At 42.2% G+C, this 19123-nt stretch overlaps 1 long non-coding RNA gene across 1 annotated transcript in view; it reads left to right on the forward strand.

Moving 5' to 3' along the window:
* LOC120096293 (uncharacterized) overlaps positions 1-19123 on the forward strand; it is a 160366-nt gene that overhangs the window by 663 nt on the left and 140580 nt on the right. Inside the window, exons 2-6 of the long non-coding RNA XR_015635566.1 lie at positions 408-1046; positions 2110-2209; positions 2311-2427; positions 4478-4533; positions 5144-5211. This is a non-coding gene — a long non-coding RNA (uncharacterized LOC120096293). The remainder of the gene's footprint in view (positions 1-407; positions 1047-2109; positions 2210-2310; positions 2428-4477; positions 4534-5143; positions 5212-19123) is intronic.

The following is a 19123-nucleotide window of genomic DNA, read 5'->3' on the forward strand; positions in this document are numbered from 1 at the left end:
TTTTAGCATTAGAATTTTTCAAATAGTTGCAGCAGCATATTTTCCCCATTCCAGGGGCCCCAAGCCAGCAAAATTCTGTCCCTCAAGGGTCTTTCGCCTGTGTGTAACTATGTTGCTTGGCAGTTAATTCTTGGTTGTCAGAACTAGGAGGTGCTAGGACGTTTAGTGAGTGGAAGTTGGGGGTGCTGTTAAACACTCAAGAGTATTAAGGGGATGGGGCGGAGGTGGGGCACAGATTCAAATAATGAGAATATCTCACCCAAAACATCAATAGAACTGAGCTTGAGAAATTCTGTTAATATATCCAAACCAGGGCTTCAATGTGCAGCCAAATGCAAAAATTACCAACCTGATTATTTCAGTTTTGTCGCCAGTCCGAACCTTAACTCTGGTGGTTATTTTTACAGTTATAGTGCATCTCAGCTCGGCTTAGCCATGTTCCAGCTGCTTAGTTGTCACACGTGGGCTCGAGCTGCTGCAGTAGATAGCAATGTGTACAGAGTGCATAGTGTCTACTGAGGAACAGACGCGACGAGATGTACTCATTCTACCTTTTAAAGAGGCACGCACGTGCTGAGGAACTGAACGGAAAGACTGCTTGGAGCCGTGGTGATTATGAAACAGGAATATGGCTTTAGCTGAAACCATGTCTATGCATCTTTCGCATCATTTCCCTGAAAAATGCTATCAAGAGGTTGTGCTTTCCGATCCCCCGGAGGCGAAGGTCAACATACCCCGTTGGAAAGCTTATGAGAGAAAACTTCAATGCCGCTGCTCTGAGGATTCAGATATTGATGGCTGAAGCAAACAACGAAACGCCGCCCTTTGCCTCCTCCAAAACACTCTGATATTTCCTCTTTTTCTTTTTTTTTGAAAAATGAAAACTAAAGGGGTTTCAGGTTAAAGAGAAGGTGATCACGTACTAATCGGCTTCAGAACAATCTAAACTGACCTTGGTGTGACACGCGGCGGTTTGTAATCCCCAATTCGAAGGCTTCACAGCATCTCATTAGTTTGGAGTTTCAGTACGGTTAATTCTGTATCGAGTGAGTAATTAAATGTGACATAGAAGCAGGCGAATGGATTAGTGTCATACCCAGGGGTCTCTGCGTGGGGGCCTTTCCTGTCTCTGCCCATGAGAAAAGTAGGCGAGAGGCTTAGCAGAGCAGAGCTCTTCCCGAGAGGCCGATGCTGGTTCAAAAGCCAGGCAAGATGACACAGATTCTCTGTGGTTATGACAGTGTGCCCGTCAGTATGGAGATGGGGGCTTTATTGAGGGACCCTTATGGAGGCTGGACCCGCCTAGCAAACAATAGGGTTGCATTTGCAGCGCTATGAATCCTTCCTACCAACGCTGAGACTCTTGTCTTTGGTCTCCACACTCAGGTGCTTCTGGTAGTCCCAACGGGAGAAAGGTAGTCTGTTGACTTATGTCTGAGTAGGCATTGACACCTTATTTCAGAGCCTTCTAAAACATGATTATATCAGGCAGGACCAGGTTTTATCTGTGATCAAGGAAGACAAAAAGAATATTTTTTTTTCAGTGACAACAATATACGTATTTTCAGACTCTGAGGCTTGGATTGGGACTCACAGAGTTTACTGTTTGCAGAAAGGCTCCTACTCAGATTTCCACACACCTGGTGTCTTAGAGTTCCCATTGCTGTGAAAAGACACCATGACCCAAGCAACTCTTATAGAGCACAACATTTTATTGGGGCTGGCTTACAGGTTCAGAGGTTCAGCCCATTATCATCAAGGGTGGAGTGTGGCAGTATCCAGACAGGCAGACGTGGGCTCGGAGGAGCCGAAAGTTGATTCAAAGGCAGACAGGAGAAGATTGTCTCTCAAAGCCCACTCCCACAGTGACACATTTCCTCCAACAAGGTCACACCTACTCCAACAAGGCCCCACTTCCAAATAGTGTCACTCCCTTGGCCACGCATATTCAAACCACTATGCCTAGAAATCTACCCTTTGTTTTAAAAATCTACCAGGTAGTTAATCATATGGAAACAAATTTAGCTTCTTGTCAGCTCTCAGCTGACATTTCTTTTATTCTTTCTTTTTCTTTTCTCTTTTCTTTTTTTTTTTTTTATTTGGAGACAGGGTTTCTTTATGTAGCCCTGATTATTCTGGAACTCACTCCGAAGAACTGGCTGGCCTTGAACTCAGAGATTCACCTGACTTCCAAGTGCTGGGATTAACGGTAAGGACCAGATCAGTCAACATTTCTTGAGCCTCAACTCTGCAGGAGGAATTCGGAACCCAGAGACTGGAGGAAACAAGACATGTCTTTTTTCCTTTCAGGAACCAGTGAAAAGACAGCAGCTGACAAGTGTTATATGGGCAGAGAGCCGAGGAAGCTGTGGCGGGAGTGAGAAGAAAGGTTTAGTGTGGTTGGAGAAATAAAATTGGTCTTTTGAAGTGAGTTGGAAGGGAAATCTAGAGCCAGGAAATCCTGCATCGTGTCTTTCCTTCTTCTATAACTAAATTATTTTAGCACAATGTCAGGCATCACAGCTACAGAGATAAAGCAGGCATGGTCCTTGCGTCAAAACCATAAACTCACTTTAGACTAATATGGGACTCATTCTTCCCTAAAGACGCGACTTGTGGCTTGCTAACCACTCATTGAACAAATATTTAGTGCGCACCTGCTCTAGGATGATTGGGGTATGGTGGGGAGAGAGACAGGTGAAGTCTTGTTTTTCTAAAGTTTATGGTCTAGAAGGGTAGGAGACAACAGGTGAAGCTTTACCAGTGCGGTAAGAGCTATGAAAAGGGGACAAGGCCACACAAAGGGGCTGTATTGCCAGATGTGCAGTCTGCTGTGGGGGAGAAGATCCACCCCTTCAGAAGTGATGGTTAAGTGAACTCTTGAATGTAGGACCCTGGAGGTCAGGGGACCTGGGCAGGGGAGACGAGGAAATGCCTGCTGGAAGGAAGAGACTGGAAGGGTGGGCGAGCGGTTGGAACGTAGGACTGTGGTAAATGTCTGTGATGTCTGCAGGAGGGATGGAAATGAGCCCAAGGGGCCAGGCCTTTGATGAGCTGGATATTAACATGTGACCCTGGGACACGTGTCAAACAAATCCAAGATAAAGGAACATCTTTACCCTGTTAGGGTAGGAGAGGACGCCTTTTCCTTGCCTGGGTATGGATAAGGTGTGAAGACGGAGGTGTCCCAGCTCAGGGCTCAGATGCTCTGCTCCAGCTGTCCCGGGGACTAGGAAAGTTCTACCAGACTGTGGGCAGCGGAAGGGTGGGAGTCCGTAGGTATGATGCTTTTCTGCTCTGTGTACAGATTATCCTTGTGTTAGTCAAATGCTGATTTCTCTGCCCCGGTATCCTGTTTCAATCTGGACACCGCATCGTAATGCGCATGTCAAGAATCTGCTGTCTGGAGTTTGTGTAAACCATTCTTAACCATATATTCTCTGTCTTGTCAATAAAAGCTGAGCACCCAATGGCTGGGCAGAATAGAGAATAGGGCGGTACTTCCATCAGACGGGGAAGTTGGGGGATGGGAGGGGGTAGGGATTGATGGAGGAAGGAGGAAGGAGGAAGGAGGGAAGAGGGAGGAGGGAGGAAGGAGGAAGGAGGAAGGAGGAAGGAGGAAGGAGGGAGGAAGGAGGAGGGAGGAAGGAGGAAGGAGGGAGGAGGGAGGAGGGAGGAGGGAGGAGGGAGGAAGGAGGAAGGAGGAGGGAGGAGGGAGGAGGGAGGAAGGAGGAAGGAAGGAGGAGGGAGGAGGGAGGAGGGAGGAGGGAGGAGGGAGGAGGGAGGAGGGAGGAAGGAGGAAGGAGGAAGGAAGGAGGAGGGAGGAAGGAGGAAGGAGGGAGGAGGGAGGAGGGAGGAGGGAGGAGGGAGGAGGGAGGAAGGAGGAAGGAGGAAGGAGGAAGGAGGGAGGAGGGAGGAGGGAGGAGGAAGGAGGAAGGAGGAAGGAGGAAGGAGGAAGGAGGAAGGAGGAAGGAGGAAGGAGGAAGGAGGAAGGAGGAAGGAGTTCACCGAGTGCTGCTGGAGAATGGAAGGGCCCAAATGCCAGTTTTATGGGGATTTTGACTAGGAGGTAGCCAGATTAGGGAATTAAGATAGACTGCTCAGGTATTGAAATGAAGCTCCAAAATAAATCTTGGTTTCTCTGTGTTGTTATTGGGGAACTAGCTAGGATAAAGAAATACAGCTGCCCTATTAATCTACTACATTCATTTATATTAAAATTTACCTTCACAGAGCCCATCTGCCCTGTTTGTGTTTCCCCAGTTTCAACACAGTACCTAACACTTAGGGTACTCAGTGAGGAAGTGTCTTGCTATGACCAGAGAGAGGGGAGGGGCCTGGTATTTGACCTTTTTTTTTTTTTTTTTTTTTTTTTCTGGTGGCTGAGCCCTGAATACCCAAGAAATCTCCAAAAGGCAGTCTTCTAGAATGGCTCAGATTAAGCTGCTGACTCCATTTCCCTGTTTTGATATCCTAGTGATGATAACTGAGGCTGGAGGCCCTCCTAGGGATTATCGTAAGCCCAGTGTAAAGGTAAGAACTGGACCAGAGAAAGCAGGGTGGGGTGGGGAGGGTGAGAGACATGGCCCCTGATCACACCCATTAAGCGTTCTCAAAACTTTAGCATCTGAATTATCATTAGTATTTTGAAAATGTGAAAAATCACATTTCATTACTTCAAAGGAAGAGATGATTCTTATTATAAATATGACACTTAAATAATGTCATTTCTTTAAAAAAATTGCTCTTTGTAGTCGCCAACAATTACTTCTTTTCTAGTTGATGGATAGCTATTTTAGTATTTATTGCAGTTTTATGTTATGAAATCCACAAGGTGAAAAGTGGCATTGTTTTAGTAGATAGAATTGAGCCCACAGCCTTTAATTAGACACTCCAAAGCGTTTACCGTTACACTTTGAGATGGTTAACATTGGTTATAAGCTTGATTGAAAACAGGATCCAGGGCAGTGGTTTTCAACCTTCCCAATGCTGCGACCCTTGAACGCAGTTCCTCATGTCGTGCTGACCCCCAACCATAAAATCATTTTGTTGCTACTTCCTAACTGTAGTTTTGCTACTATTACAAATTATAGCATAAATATCTGATGTTCAGGATAGCTGACATATATGTCATGACCCACAGGTTGAGAAGCACTGGCCTGACAAACCTTTTCTGTGATGGGAGAGAACTCATACACCAGTTTTACTGAGGTGAGGAGGGTCACCCTAAATGTGGGTGGAACCATTCCCTGGTCTGAGTGCTTTGCAACACTGGGGAGACTTACTTAGTCTTTCTGAGTCTCAGATGATATTCATTTTTAAGGGGATTGCTATATCATGTGAGTGCTCTATGTGAAAAGCTTATATGGGACATTAGCACATTTCCTGGAAAAAATAAACAACAGTCGATATCTTTTTGTTATAATAACTATTACACTATGGTTACTGTGGGAATAACCACTGTTATATTAAAAACCATTTTAACCCCCAAATTTCCATTATAACACTGTACAAATGTCTTGCAAAACAAATCCTGCAAGTAAAAATCTGGATCCCTTTGGTCACCAGTCCGAGGATGACTTTTCTGCCCTACGATGATCTGACTTCCTATTTCAGAGCATTACAGGTACATGTAGGGAAGGGATTCCCTGGGCACATGTCTCTTTTGTACCTGGAGATCCCATCAAACAGCTGAACAGTTATTTTAGTGTGAGACCAGCAAGTAGGTATTGAGGACTTGGTGACTTAATCCAGGAGCAGATGCTGCATTTAACGCTCATATTCTTTCTTGGACCGGCCCCCCATTAATGACCCAGACTGTATGCTGAACACAAGCTGGTTTGGAACTCCTGCTTAAACCTCTCATGGGATGGGATTACAGGCACATGGCACACTCGTACCTTTGGTCTAGACAATGTACTGAGTCCCCTGGGCTGAACATAGGTTTTCCCTCATTCCATCCAACCTGCTGCCCCATGCCACTAAGGCTGTCAAGATGAGCTGGCTCACATGTCGTTAGGGAGAATTACCGTGATCACTACTGGGTAGTTAGGGACAGTGTTCCGGTTTAAAGGCTTTCATGGGCTGTGAAGGCTAGTGAGTAAATAACTGTTTATCGGCCAGTCACTTAGAGGACTCTGCAATTGAATGGCGCTCCAGGACTTCCCAACACATGTAAGTCATCTACCATAACGGGGCATAAAAGTTACGTGTGAGTAGGCTGTAAAACTGAACAAGTGTTTACCTTAGTGAAGGTTTTATTTGCATGCCCTCCAGCAGACAGTTAAATGTTCTGCGCACGGAGGCTGCTGCTCCCCACAGCTTCAAGCCCTGCTCTGCTAAGAGGCAATGCACCAAGTTGATGGCATAATTTCAGGGGTCTAGGGAAAGAGTCTCCGGCCTCCTCCAAAACTCAATTTGCCTGCTTGATGTTTAAAATTTTAACAAGAAACTAAGGCTGAAGCTCTATAATTACAATTTGAGTCGATAAATTTAGCATAGGATTCACATAGAATACTGCTTAATGTACAAACAGCCACATTGAGCGTTCTGCGGAATGCTTTCATCCGGGTAGGCTCTTTTCTTCTCAAATGCTCCAATCAGTCTTACCGCTGCTCTCAATTATGAGGAGGGACCTGTGACTTAGAAAAGTTAAACAAGTTGTTTGAGGGCACAGTCCAGTTATGCAGGGGCTGGAACCCTGGGTTTCAAATGAACATCCTTGTCTGTAATCTTTCTACTTCAGCTGACTCTCAGGTTCGTCGTTCAGGCGCTGGTTTGGAAAAGGAGTAAATGTGTCCTGGAGAGCGGGTTCATCAGTCCTCTTTGGCTCTGCCTATCCAGGATAGACCCTGGATTTCCGGCTCTGCAGTATTTCCTGTCCGCTCACAGTCTCTGAGCACTGAGCACACATATGTCCTCTAAGCTTGCTGAGTTGACCTCATCCCAAATTTGTATGTATTACTGGGATTTCATTCTACCACCTCCAGACTCCCGCTCCTACCGGGAGATGCGCAAGGTTCACCATTTCTTCGTTCACTGAGAGCATTTGTTGTTGACAACCTACTACAAACCACACACACAACACAGGTTTCGTTCGACTGAGCACCTTCTCTGCTATGCTGGACGGACTGAAATCTCTCTGAACCTGTTAAGCCAGAACCTTTCCCCATGTAAGTAGTTTCTTTTGGGCACTTTGGTTGGAACAACACAGAAACAATACACCAGGTTGATCTCCCTTGAATAGCAGTTAACTCTGACAAAGCATAAATCTGCAATATACCTATAGAAAGTGTACTTGGAGTAGTTTTGGGGGAAAATACCCTTGATGAAACCTAATTCTTTATGCTAGTAGAAAGAATGTATACTTAGTAGTGGACTCTGCCTGATGAGAAGCAGGGAAACAGAGCCAGTTCTGTATAGCGCCTCCCACTGGTCGACCGCAGGAACTATCTTAGTGGGAGTGTTACACAGAAGAGGCTAGAGGTGAGGCTGGGTTATGTCGTGGATGGCACATGGGAATTTCTTAATATTATCAAGGTTTTACTGGCCCTGACTCTTGATAAGTCAATATGCCAGTGGCCTTTCTGAATGATAGCCCATAAGTCAAAGAAGAAATGGTATAAGAAGTGACCTTCACGGTCATTGTTTAATGACATTACCTCTACTAGCCACAGTCCTTTCATTTTACATATTCCAGCCATGATACTTGAATGAGTTTTATCTGAATTTCTACTCTATTTATTTGCCTGCTGGCTTCATTTCTAAAAAATCACCTTTTCTGAATGACAACTCAATCAATTCAATAACATGCAATTTTACACCGTGGGAGCCTATTCCCGTTTCCCTCCTCGTACTTGTAATTGGTAGCTGCTTTCCTCAATAGCCTTGTGTGTTTCGGAGTTATTTTCATCTTCAGGAACCTGAGGCGGACTGGTGCTGTGAGATGGACACAGTTCTGACTTGAGGCTGAGACGCTCTCCTCTTCCCCTGTTCCTTCACCCAACTCTCCTTTGTCCCAGGGCTGCCAGCCCAATCTCCCACCAGTTCGGCTGCATTAAGGAACCATCAATTTAGTCAGCTTCATTTTAGAAGCTTTCTAAAATGTTGGGATTTCCTCCCCTTCCCCCAACTTTGTTTCTTGGGTCTTTGGAATCCTGCCAAGGTAAATGAAGGAGAAGCGAACGTGTATATTCGGGCTTTGTTTTCCAGGGCTCGGTAAAATGATAGACAGGATTGTATACTAGAGGAAGGCAAGGCGAGATGGGCTACACCCATTGGCTGATCCATAGAATCTGTGGGTAATGAACTGGAAAAAAAAAAAGACCCTTCTGATTGAAAATTTGAATCATTAAAAGCTTCGGAACCAGCAGCTTCTTTTAGAATTTCAATCTTCTCTGATTTGCTGTGAGTCGATAGTGGTCTGAGCCACAGGCTAAATTGTCACTCAAAATGAGCAGGGCTTGTTCATGGCCTCCGTTGTTTCAGAGATCACAGTAAACACTTTAAAAGGCTGCAGTAGCTCTTCCGGGGAACCGGAGTGGTCATCATGCCAAGGTTCTCCCTGGACTTTCATTGATTTAGAATTTGCATTTCTCATTATTTGCAAATGACCCTCTGGGTCCAAAATTTGTATTATAATTTGTATTTTTACTGAAGCATGAATTAGAATTATGCTTGCTGGCTGGGATGCTGGAGTTTAGTGGCGGATTACATGATTAGTAAATGAATTGGATACCCTGCCCCTAGATCCCTAGAGAAGAATTGTCCTTACTCGTTTTATATATATATATATATATATCTACATATATATCTATATACATAGATATATATATTTATGTGTGTGTGTGTGTGTGTGTGTAAAATGTGTGACATAGTGGCTATTTGTGAACTGAGGGATTCATAAAGGTCTTAGAAAGAATTACTCATAAGCATCAGACTGTATTCCCAGTGTTTCTTACTGTAATGAAATCCAATACCACAGTGCCTCTCTTATCTGAGGGTGATTTATCTGGCCATTAACAAATGACTTATTCTGTAATCAGTACAGAGAGAAAAAGTGCTGCTGTTGAGCACACAATATAGATATCCCAGTGTTTACCCACATAAACCTCATGTGCTTAGCTCAGAGGTAAGCTCTCCAGCCTTTGCCAGAACTCCTCACTCTGTTATTTATTTATTTATTTATTTATTTAATTTATTTATTTATCTATCTATCTATCTATCTATCTATCTATCTATCTATCTATCTATCTATCCTGGTTTGGACCTTAGCTGAAATTGGAAATCATCATCTCAGCCCCACCCGTGCCTGCCTGTGCCTGGCCTCCCCCCACTTGCTAGTTTATGTAGTGTTTCCCTCTATATGCTTCATCTTGATGACTGTTGAGTCCTTTGAAATACCTTAAAGCCATGCACTAGGAGTTTAGAACATGCTGTTTAAATAAATGGGTGCTATCTACATTTGTCTTTACATTGATGGTATTCGCTTGGCACGGCTTTGTAGGATTTGTCTATGCGGAGGAATGCTCATCTAGTCAATGCTGTTGACTCATGTTCCAGGGTGTGTATCCACCATGTTCTGCTTACCATCCCACTTCGAGACACCACTGTTGACCTAATCTACACGCCATGCTGTGAGGAGCATTCTTTTCTGTTTCTCTTAGTCCACGGTGAGTGCGTCTGGGTTATTAACGGTCGAATGGGATCATGGGTAACAGGAGAGCACCTGCTGCACTGCGCACGCTCCTGTTGCTCTCCAGAACCCTTTCGGACGCTCCATCTTCCTCTCTTGTGAGGAGTGTGTTAGCCTCCCTGTTTCCACATCCTCACCCACATAGTTTCCCAAACCGATGTAGATGCATTTTGATGCCATTTAGAGCATTTCTGGTTAATTCTGAGGTAGAGCATCTCTTTATACATTTATTCGTCATTTAGATTTCTAGACCAGTACTCGTTTATTCATAGCTTTGCCCATTTTTTTCCTGATGAATTTCTTGACTTTCTCATTAACTTACTGGAGTTCTGTATATTTTAGAAATTTGTTTACCTCATACCATCATCTCCTTTTTTGTTGAGAAGAAAATCTTTATATATGGCAAAATATTTTAATTTAGAATAATTTGGATTTACAGAAAAGTTATAAAGAAATTACAGAGTAATTTTATTAGCTTCTCCAAGCTTTCACTAGTTGCTAACCTTCACATAAGTTGGGACGTTAGTCAAAAAAGCAAGGCAGTTATGTAGTTTAACATTATTAACTAGACCTATCCTGATCTATCCAGTTTTCACATCAGTTTCCTTGGATTGGTCTAATACTATATTACATTCAGCTGCCATGTTGCCTTGGTCTCCTTTTATCTAAGGCAGTTTCTCAGGGTGTGTTGATGTGTTTAATAATCTTTGGAGTTTTGAAAAGAACTGGTCAAATAGTTTATAGAATGGCTCTGATTTGGGAATTTTCTGAAAAAAAAAATCCAATGTGTCTCACTCATCAGATAACACCAAAGGGTATGTAATATAAAGAAAATTGGCCCACCCCTGCCCACATCCCTGGCCCAAGAGGAAACTGTATAAGGCCTCTGGGCTCCCATGGGGGAGGGCCAAGGAGCGACAGGACCCCTGCCTGAGACACCGGCGAAACCTGAAGGAAACAGACTGGATAAACAGTTCTCTGCACCCAAATCCCATGGGAGGGAGAGCTAAACCTTCAGAGAGGCAGACAAGCCTGGGAAACCAGAAGAGACTGCTCTCTGCACACACATCTCGGACGCCAGAGGAAAACACCAAAGGCCATCTGGAACCCTGGTGCACTGAAGCTCCCAGAAGGGGCGGCGCAGGTCTTCCTGGTTGCTGCCGCCGCAGAGAGCCCGTGGACAGCACCCCGAGAGCGAACTTGAGCCTCGGGACCACAGGTAAGACCAACTTGTCTGCTGCAAGTGACCTGCCTGGTGAACGCAAGACACAGGCCCACAGGAACAGCTGAAGACCTGTACAGAGGAAAAACTACACGCACGAAAGCAGAACACTCTGTCCCCATAACTGGCTGAAAGAAAACAGTAAAACAGGTCTACAGCACTCCTGACACACAGGCTTATAGGACAGTCTAGCCACTGTCAGAAATAGCAGAAGAAAGTAACACTAGAGATAATCTGATGGCGAGAGGCAAGCGCAGGAACCCAAGCAACAGAAACCAAGACTACATGGCATCATCGGAGCCCAATTCTCTCACCAAAACAAACATGGAATATCCAAGCACACCAGAAAAGCAAGATCTAGTTTCAAAATCATATTTGATCATGATGCTGGAGGACTTCAAGAAAGACGTGAAGAACTCCCTTAGAGAAACACAGGAAAACATTAATAAACAAGTAGAAGCCTACAGAGAGGAATCGCAAAAATCCCTGAAAGAATTCCAGGAAAACATAAATAAACAAGTAGAAGCCCATAGAGAGGAGACACAAAAATCCCTGAAAGAATATCAGGAAATCATAAATAAACAAGTAGAAGCCCATAGAGAGGAGTCACAAAAATCCCTGAAAGAATTCCAGGAAAACACAATCAAACAGTTGAAGGAATTAAAAATGGAAATAGAAGCAATCAAGAAAGAACACAGGAAACAACCCTGGATATAGAAAACCAAAAGAAGAGACAAGGAGCTGTAGATACAAGCTTCACCAACAGAATACAAGAGATGGAAGAGAGAATCTCAGGAGCAGAAGATTCCATAGAAATCATTGACTCAACTGTCAAAGATAATGTAAAGCGGAAAAAGCTACTGGTCCAAAACATACAGGAAATCCAGGACTCAACGAGAAGATCAAACCTAAGGATAATAGGTATAGAAGAGAGTGAAGACTCCCAGCTCAAAGGACCAGTAAATATCTTCAACAAAATCATAGAAGAAAACTTCCCTAACCTAAAAAAAGAGATACCCATAGGCATACAAGAAGCCTACAGAACTCCAAATAGATTGGACCAGAAAAGAAACACCTCCCGTCACATAATAGTCAAAACACCAAACGCACAAAATAAAGAAAGAATATTAAAAGCAGTAAGGGAAAAAGGTCAAGTAACATATAAAGGCAGACCTATCAGAATCACACCAGACTTCTCGCCAGAAACTATGAAGGCCAGAAGATCCTGGACTGATGTCATACAGACCCTAAGAAAACACAAATGCCAGCCCAGGTTACTGTATCCTGCAAAACTCTCAATTAACATAGATGGAGAAACCAAGATATTCCATGACAAAACCAAATTTACACAATATCTTTCTACAAATCCAGCACTACAAAGGATAATAAATGGTAAAGCCCAACATAAGGAGGCAAGCTATACCCTAGAAGAAGAAAGAAACTAATCGTCTTGGCAACAAAACAAAGAGAATGAAAGCACACAAACATAACCTCACATCCAAATATGAATATAACGGGAAGCAATAATCACTATTCCTTAATATCTCTCAACATCAATGGCCTCAACTCCCCAATAAAAAGACATAGATTAACAAACTGGATACGCAAGGAGGACCCTGCATTCTGCTGCCTACAGGAAACACACCTCAGAGACAAAGACAGACACTACCTCAGAGTGAAAGGCTGGAAAACAACTTTCCAAGCAAATGGTCAGAAGAAGCAAGCTGGAGTAGCCATTCTAATATCAAATAAAATCAATTTTCAACTAAAAGTCATCAAAAAAGATAAGGAAGGACACTTCATATTCATCAAAGGAAAAATCCACCAAGATGAACTCTCAATCCTAAATATCTATGCCCCAAATACAAGGGCACCTACATATGTAAAAGAAACCTTACTAAAGCTCAAAACACACATTGCACCTCACACAATAATAGTGGGAGATTTCAACACCCCACTCTCATCAATGGACAGATCATGGAAACAGAAATTAAACAGAGATGTAGACAGACTAAGAGAAGTCATGAGCCAAATGGACTTAACGGATATTTATAGAACATTCTATCCTAAAGCAAAAGGATATACCTTCTTCTCAGCTCCTCATGGTACTTTCTCCAAAATTGACCATATAATTGTTCAAAAAAACGGGCCTCAACAGGTACAGAAAGATAGAAATAATCCCATGCGTGCTATCGGACCACCACGGCCTAAAACTGGTCTTCAATAACAATCAGGGAAGAATGCCCACATATACTTGGAAATTGAACAATGCTCTACTCAGTGATAACCTGGTCAAGGAAGAAATAAAGAAAGAAATTAAAAACTTTTTAGAATTTAATGAAAATGAAGGTACAACATACCCAAACTTATGGGACACAATGAAAGCTGTGCTAAGAGGAAAACTCATAGCGCTGAGTGCCTGCAGAAAGAAACAGGAAAGAGCATATGTCAGCAGCTTGACAGCACACCTAAAAGCTCTAGAACAAAAAGAAGCAAATACACCCAGGAAGAGTAGAAGGCAGGAAATAATCAAACTCAGAGCGGAAATCAACCAAGTAGAAACAAAAAGGACCATAGGAAGAATCAACAGAACCAAAAGTTGTTTCTTTGAGAAAATCAACAAGATAGATAAACCCTTAGCCAGACTAACGAGAGGACACAGAGAGTGCGTCCAAATTAACAAAATCAGAAATGAAAAGGGAGACATAACTACAGATTCAGCGGAAATTCAAAAAATCATCAGATCTTACTATAAAAACCTATATTCAACAAAATTTGAAAATCTTCAGGAAATGGACAATTTCCTAGACAGATACCAGGTACCGAAGTTAAATCAGGAACAGATAAATCAGTTAAACAACCCCATAACTCCTAAGGAAATAGAAGCAGTCATTAAAGGTCTCCCAACCAAAAGGAGCCCAGGTCCAGACGGGTTTAGTGCAGAATTCTATCAGACCTTCATAGAAGACCTCATACCAATATTATCCAAACTATTCCACAAAATTGAAACAGATGGATCACTACCGAATACCTTCTACGAAGCCACAATTACTCTTATACCTAAACCACACAAAGACACAACAAAGAAAGAGAACTTCAGACCAATTTCCCTTATGAATATCGACGCAAAAATACTCAACAAAATTCTGGCAAACCGAATCCAAGAGCACATCAAAACAATCCTCCACCATGACCAAGTAGGCTTCATCCCAGGCATGCAGGGATGGTTTAATATACGGAAAACCATCAAAGTGATCCATTATATAAACAAACTGAAAGAACAAAACCACATGATCATTTCATTAGATGCTGAGAAAGCATTTGACAAAATTCAACACCCCTTCATGATAAAAGTCCTGGAAAGAATAGGAATTCAAGGCCCATATCTGAACATAGTAAAAGCCATATACAGCAAACCAGTTGCTAACATTAAACTAAATGGAGAGAAACTTGATGCAATCCCACTAAAATCAGGGACTAGACAAGGCTGCCCACTCTCTCCGTACTTATTCAATATAGTTCTTGAAGTTCTAGCCAGAGCAATCAGACAACAAAAGGAGGTCAAGGGGATACAGATCGGAAAAGAAGAAGTCAAAATATCCCTATTTGCAGATGATATGATAGTATATTTAAGTGATCCCAAAAGTTCCACCAGAGAACTACTAAAGCTAATAAACAACTTCAGCAAAGTGGCTGGGTATAAAATTAACTCAAAGAAATCAGTTGCCTTCCTCTATACAAAAGAGAAACAAGCTGAGAAAGAAATTAGGGAAACGACACCCTTCATAATAGACCCAAATAATATAAAGTACCTTGGTGTGACTCTAACAAAGCAAGTAAAAGATCTGTACAATAAGAACTTCAAGACACTGAAGAAGGAAATTGAAGAAGACCTCAGAAAATGGAAAGATCTCCCATGCTCATGGATTGGCAGGATTAATATAGTAAAAATGGCCATTTTACCAAAAGCAATCTACAGATTCAATGCAATCCCCATCAAAATACCAATCCAATTCTTCAAAGAGTTAGACAGAACAATTTGCAAATTCATCTGGAATAACAAAAAACCCAGGATAGCTAAAACTATCCTCAACAATAAAAGGACTTCAGGGGGAATCACTATCCCTGAACTCAAGCAGTATTACAGAGCAATAGTGATAAAAACTGCATGGTATTGGTACAGAGACAGACAGATAGACCAATGGAATAGAATTGAAGACCCAGAAATGAACCCACACACCTATGGTCACTTGATTTTTGACAAAGGAGCCAAAACCATCAAATGGAAAAAAGATAGCATTTTCAGCAAATGGTGCTGGTTCAACTGGAGGTCAACATGTAGAAGAATGCAGATCGATCCATGCTTATCACCCTGTACAAAGCTTAAGTCCAAGTGGATCAAGGACCTCCACATCAAACCAGACACACTCAAACTAATAGAAGAAAAACTAGGGAAGCATCTGGAACACATGGGCACTGGAAAAAATTTCCTAAACAAAACACCAATGGCTTACGCTCTAAGATCAAGAATCGACAAATGGGATCTCATAAAACTGCAAAGCTTCTGTAAGGCAAAGGACACTGTGGTTAGGACAAAACGGCAACCAACAGATTGGGAAAAGATCTTTACCAATCCTACAACAGATAGAGGCCTTATATCCAAAATATACAAAGAACTCAAGAAGTTAGACCGCAGGGAAACAAATAACCCTATTAAAAAATGGGGTTCAGAGCTAAACAAAGAATTCACAGCTGAGGAATGCCGAATGGCTGAGAAACACCTAAAGAAATGTTCAACATCTTTAGTCATAAGAGAAATGCAAATCAAAACAACCCTGAGATTTCACCTCACACCAGTGAGAATGGCTAAGATCAAAAACTCAGGTGACAGCAAATGCTGGTGAGGATAGGGAGAAAGAGGAACACTCCTCCATTGTTGGTGGGATTGCCTACTGGTACAACCATTCTGGAAATCAGTCTGGAGGATCCTCAGAAAATTGGACATTGAACTGCCTGAGGATCCAGCTATACCTCTCTTGGGCATAAACCCAAAAGATGCCCCAACATATAAAAAAGACATGTGCTCCACTATGTTCATTGCAGCCTTATTTATAATAGCCAGAAGCTGGAAAGAACCCAGATGCCCTTCAACAGAGGAATGGATACAGAAAATGTGGTACATCTACACAATGGAATATTACTCAGCTATTAAAAACAACGACTTTATTAAATTCGTAGGCAAATGGTTGGAACTGGAAAATATCATCCTGAGTGAGCTAACCCAATCACAGAAAGACATACATGGTATGTACTCATTGATAAGTGGCTATTAGCCCAAATGCTTGAATTACCCTAGATGCCTAGAACAAATGAAACTCAAGACGGATGATCAAAATGTGAATGCTTCACTCCTTCTCTAAAAGGGGAACAAGAATACCCTTGGCAGGGAAGAGAGAGGCAAAGATTAAAACAGAGACTGAAGGAACACCCATTCAGAGCCTGCCCCACATGTGGCCCATACATATACAGCCACCCAATTAGACAAGATGGATGAAGCAAAGAAGTGCAGACCGACAGGAGCCGGATGTAGATCGCTCCTGAGAGACACAGCCAGAATACAGCAAATACAGAGGCGAATGCCAGCAGCAAACCACTGAACTGAGAATAGGACCCCTGTTGAAGGAATCAGAGAAAGAACTGGAAGAGCTTGAAGGGGCTCGAGACCCCATATGTACAACAATGCCAAGCAACCAGAGCTTCCAGGGACTAAGCCACTACCTAAAGACTATACATGGACTGACCCTGGACTCTGACCTCATAGGTAGCAATGAATATCCTAGTAAGAGCACCAGTGGAAGGGGAAGCCCTGGGTCCTGCTAAGACTGAACCCCCAGTGAACTAGACTGGTGGGGGGAGGGCGGCAATGGGGGGAGGGTTGGGAGGGGAACACCCATAGGAAGGGGAGGGGGGAGGGGGATGTTTGCCCGGATACCGGGAAAGGGAATAACACTCGAAATGTATATAAGAAATACTCAAGTTAATACTCAAGTTAATAAAAAAAAATAAATTGAAAAAAAAAAGAAAATTTATCAGTGGTGCTGTTGTTCTTGTTTTATACCGTATGTCCTAGGCTTTTCCTATAATGGAGTTATTCATCTATCTTTATTTATTTGGTTTTTTGAGACAGGGTTTCTCTGTGTAGTCCTGGTTGTCCTGGAAGTCACTCTGCAGACCAGGCTGCCTTGAACTCAGAGATCCACCTGCCTCTGCAAGTGCCGAGATTAAAGGCATGTGCCACCACTGCCTGGCCAAATGGAGTTAATTTTTATTTCTTTTGTATGGTTTATTTATTTATATTGAACAAGAATCATTAGATTCTGCCCACAGTTAAGGGAAGGTTAATCAAACTTTACTTTCCAGACATATAGTGTTTGGAATTCTGTAAGGAAGAAGACAATTTTAACATCATTGTAATAAAAGGTGCCAACTTCTAACCTTATGGCTTCTGTCTCTTCTCACATATTTTTAATCTTTTTTTTAATCTTTAGGTTTTTAAATCTACTTACAGTTTTAGCTTGACATTATTTATGAAATAAGGTCTGAGTTACAAAGATGTCCCCATAGTTTGTTTTTTAAATTTGTTTCCTAAACTGTTTTACTTTTTGATTTAGCTGGTTTGTCATGTCAGTTGTGCTGGTTAGTTCTTGTCAACTTGACACAAACCTAGGCATATCTGGAGAGGCAGAGTCTCAACCAAAAAACACCAGCCATCAGGGAATGTCTGTGGGCATGTTAAGGATTGCTGGTTTATGAGGGAGGGCCCAGAGTACTGTGGGAGGTCCTATCTCCAGGCAGGTAGGCATGGATTGTATAAGAAGTTTGAGCAAGTCAGAGGGGGCAAGCCAGTAAGCAGCATTTCTCCATGATCTCTTCTTCAGTTCTGACTTCGGTTCTTGCTCTGGTTTCCCTTAATAAATATGGAAGCATAGGCTGAAATAAAACCTCTCATCCTCAAGTTGTTATTGGACATAGTATTCATTACAGCAACAGAAATCCAGGTATGACATCAGTTATTACATACACACAATTTCTAGTTTGGAACTCTCTGGATTTTATTTTGTTCTGTTGTACTCTTGGAATGGTTGCATAGTATAAGAGAACTAGAGCATGGGGTTCACACTATGTCTTATAGATGTTAGAGAGTGTATACTGTGTTAAGTGTTGGTCTCCCTTGAAAAACATGTACACATTCAAGTCTTTGACTCCTGTAAATGTCATGTTACATGGAGAAGAGTCTTTATAGATGTAATTAAACAGAGGGTCTTATCCTGGATTATCTGGGTGAGTATTAACTATAATGACAAGAGCCTTTATAAGAGGGAAGAGGTGACAATGTGGCCATACAGAAGAGGCGATGAGAAGACAGAGGCCGAGACTGAAGGGAAGTAGCCACAAGTCAAAGAAAGCTAAGACATATCAGCACCCCACAGACCCTGGAAGAGCCAGGGCGTGGACTCTCCCACAGTGCTTCCAGATGGACTGTGGTCCTGCCAACATCTCGAGTTTGGATGTAAAGTTTGCAGAACTGTGAGAGACTAAAGGCCTGTTGTTTTAGGTCATCTTGTTGTGACAATTTGTTACAGCAGCCCTAAATCGATTTTAGAAGATGACTGCTTCTGTTTTTTTTTTTTTCTTCAAAGTAAACTGCATTACTCATGATGTTTGTTTTCTCTCCTTATTTTAGAGTTAGTTTGATGAGATGTTAAAAATTCTGCTGAAATTTTGTTTGTAATTCCATTAAATTTATGTTAATTTGTTCGAGAGTTTATCTACACAATGCTAAATCACCCACATGCATTGGGGTTTTATTCATCATTTGTAATTTATGGCTTAATGGGTTTTAAGATTTTCTTTATGAAATTAGCCTCCATTGTTTGTTATTTGAAAACAATAACAGTTTTGATTTTTCCCTTGCAACCTTCATTTACCATTGGCCAAAACATCGAGAAACTCTGTAAAGTGGTTTCAGAAATAGTGAGCATCTTTGTTATATTTCTGTTGTAAGGAAATTCAGTAAAGTGTTTCTTTTGAGTCTTTTTAGTTGACCCTTTCATTGACTTAAGGTGTCTTCTTATTTCTGGTTTTCTGATGTATAAGTTATAAATAGAACTGAACATTACCAATTAAGGCAATCAATCAGTATTTTC

This window comes from Rattus norvegicus, chromosome 13, assembly GCF_021556685.1.
Source record: "Rattus norvegicus strain SHRSP/BbbUtx chromosome 13, alternate assembly SHRSP_T2T, whole genome shotgun sequence".
Classification (NCBI taxonomy): Eukaryota; Metazoa; Chordata; class Mammalia; order Rodentia; family Muridae; genus Rattus; species Rattus norvegicus.